Source organism: Mastomys coucha, chromosome X, assembly GCF_008632895.1.
Source record: "Mastomys coucha isolate ucsf_1 chromosome X, UCSF_Mcou_1, whole genome shotgun sequence".
Lineage (NCBI taxonomy): Eukaryota > Metazoa > Chordata > Mammalia > Rodentia > Muridae > Mastomys > Mastomys coucha.
The window spans coordinates 76,899,135-76,902,697 of NC_045030.1; positions in this window are offsets into that span (position 1 = coordinate 76,899,135).

Consider the following 3,563-nt stretch of genomic DNA (forward strand, 5'->3'; position numbering starts at 1 on the left):
GCCATTTTTTTCTTTTTCTTTTTGCTATTTTCTCTCAGTTACCATTACCTGACCTTCCTGTTCTGTTTAATGTTAATTCAAATTATATATATATACATATATATCAGATATATATTCATTTGATAAAATGGAGACAATTTTTTTTCTTTTTTAAAATCATTTCATTTTTTTACATTTGAATTGATAACCACCTTCCCTGTTTCCTTACACACACTACCCATCCCATCCCCCTCTCCTCTTTTCCTCCACCCACTCACCCACTCCTGTCTCACTGCTCTAGCATTGCCCTACACTGGGCCATTAAGCCTCCACAGAACAGAAGGCCTCCCCTCCCACTGATGCCAGATAAACCATCCTGTGCTACATATAATGCTGGAGCCATAGATCTCTCTGTGCAGACTCTTTGGAGGTTAGTTAAGGCTCTATATGCTCTATGTGGTCCAGTTAGTTGATATTGTTCTCCCTATGGGGTTGAAATCCCCTTCAGTTCCTTCACTCCTTTCCCTAACTCTCTTGATGGGGTCTTGCCTTTCTATAGACAGAAACAATTCTGGGTTAAAGTTTTTCTTTTTTTTTTTTTCTTTTTTATTTTCTTTATTTACATGTAAATTTCTCCATTCCCAGTTTCCCCTCCAAAAAACAAAGAAACAAACAAAAACAACCAAAACAAACCCCTGTTGCCTCCCACTTCCCCATGCCTGCCACCCCGCCCTCTCCCACTTTCTGGCCCTTGCATTCCCCTACACTGGGGCACAGAACTTTCACAGGGCTGAGCTCCTCTCCTCCTATTGATGATTGAATTTGCAATCCTCTACTATACAATGCTGCCTGAACAATCAGACCCCTCCATGTGCAGTCCTTGGTTGGTGGTTGAGACCCTGGGAGCTCTGAGGGTCTGTTAAAGTTTTGATATGGATGAGGGGCCCCATCCCTTAATTGGTGCCTGTGCCTATCTACTGGAAGTGGTCTCTACAGGTTCTATCTCCTCTTTGTGGGATATTTTGGCTAATATCATCCCCCTTGTGTCCTGGGAACCTCTCACTTCCCTGGTATCTGGGACTTTCTAGAGGCTACTCCCCAGTTCCCCATCCTCCAGTGCTACACATTTATAGGATATTTCCTGACCACCTGTACTTTTCTCTTGTCTCTTCCCATACCTGATCCTGCCCACTCTTTTATTATGTCCCCCTCCTCATTCCCTCCTAGGTAGCCATGAAGCAATATCATGGGAAAGTTTTGCCGCAAGTAATGGCTAATAACCTTACATTTTGTTAAAAAAAAAATAGTCGCTCCTTCAATAAAAGAAGTTAGGACTTTGAATCTTTTAGTGTATAGTTTTCATTATATGTTTATTTTATTAACTGATCCTTTGGAGGGAGTTTTACTACAAGCCTTGGCTCTTGTACAATGAGCTTTAAAATTTTGGAGTAGTTATTTTTCCAGATAAGATTCAAAGGCATTATCTTCTAACCTCCTCCAAAGGGCTGGCCTCACCCCTCCAGCTCTGCCCTCTGCAGCATTCTAGGCTCAGGTGGATCCACTCCACTGATGCTGCTGTTCTTGGAGATCACCCCATGGTAATGGCTTCTCCAATACACTGGGGTCTTCCCCTCAACTAGGCTTCACCAATGGCCTCTCATAGGCTCTCTTCATGGAGCCCAGCCTCAGCTCCTTTGAATGACCCCTTCATTCCTGGGCTGTCAACCAAAACTGAGGCTAAACCTTCAACAATGGCCCCTGACCATGCGACCCCTGACCCGATCACCCAAGTTCTTGCTGCCCATGACCCTACAACCCCCAACACCGCAGCTCTGCTCCTTGGCACCCCTGCCAGCACTGACCCTCTTTGAGGCCTGGGAGGAAGACAGGACACAGAGTGGTGAGTGACCCTGGGGAAGCCTGGGCTGCAGTCTGTGACATAGTAGGGGACTTCTGATGTCACAAGGGAATCCCTGGTGAGTGCAGTGGATGGTGGGGTCAGAAAGTGGAGTGGTGAGGGGGTGAGGTTGAAGCTGTGGGAATGATGTGGACAGAGTCGGGGCCATGTTGGAGACATAGGATAGTGTCCTCCGGGTCACAGGGAACTATAGAGACCATGTTGGGGCAAAGGTCAGGGTTCACGTTTGATGTCGGAGTCAGGTGTAAGGTCGGGGTCCAAGTCATAGGTCAGGGGTCATGTAGGTGGTCAGTGGTCACCATGTGATGCAAGGTCACCTTCTGGCATCGCCCCTCACTGTCAAGCCAAAACAACTGCTCAGCCTGTGTGGAGAGATGTGACCTGGTCCCCCAAGGTGAAGAGAGAGGCTGGTGGGGAGCACGTGGGCACAAATGGATCAGACCAGAGGACTGAGCCATGGGTGTGACACCACAAGGACACCATGTGATCCCTGACCCTGACTTTAATAGGCGTGGGACTGTTACTTTGTGTTCCTGTCCCATTTCTGGGGTAGTGGCTGTGGGACTTCTGGCAGGTGGGTGTTGGGGCAGGGCCATGAATGCCAAGCATGGGCTCAGGTTCCCTGGTTATGACCTGAGTGGGGATGGTTAGAATGTGGACTGTGTGATCTCACAGGGTCACAGTAGGTGAGAGGGAGGGAGGCACAGTGATTTCATGAACTACAGCAGCTCAGGCATTCCTGAGAGTTACCTGGAAGAGGACTGAGGGGGGTGGAGAGAGAGGTCATGCATAGTTAGGCTTGCAAATCCTTCTGTCTGTGTCTAAAAATGGGTGAGCTAATTTCATGGCTGGTGGCAGGGGCCACAGATGCTTCTGGGTGGGGCAGCCTGAGAGTGACAGCAGGGGTTGGGGTCACAGTTGCTGTGAGGCAGGGTGAGAGTGATGGGAGGAGACTCCCCTGCCTCACCCTCTTCAAAGGTGTTCAACCCCCTGCCCCACACTCTTCACTTGTGGTCATCTCCCTGGCTCAAGTCCTTGGCAAGGGTGGAGGGGAGGGGACCTTCTGCACACAAGCCAAGGTGACAGGATGGCTCCACAGGAAGTTAGGCAAGGTCCCACTGAGTGCTTTGTCATGTAAAACATTGCTAGGTTACCTGTGCTGTAAGAGCAGCTGGCTTTTTTAAAGAAATTAAATGAATCCCTGCCTTCCAGCGTAGGCCTGGGAGGTCCAGTGTGAATGTGATGAATATGGGCAACAGGAAAAATACAATTTTAAAACTGAAGCCAGAGTTGTCATCATGAAAATCGGGACTAAAATTATAAAATAGCTTTCAAACAGCAACATGGTTCTTAAGTTGTGAATTTTATATTTAATAATTTATTTTAAATTTTTGAAATTTCAATTTTTTAAAGATTTATTTATTATATGTAAGTACACTGTAGCTGTCTTCAGACAGATCAGAAGAGGGCATCAGATCTCATTATGGATGATTGTGAGCCTCCATGTGGTTGCTGGGATTTGAACTCAGGACCTCAAGAAGAGTAACCAGTGCTTTTAAGCCATATCTCCAGCTCGAAATTTCAAACTTTTAAAGTTATACTTTTTTAATTTAAATTTCAGCCTTAAGTTTCAATTATAAACTTTTAATTTTAGTTTGAATTTATA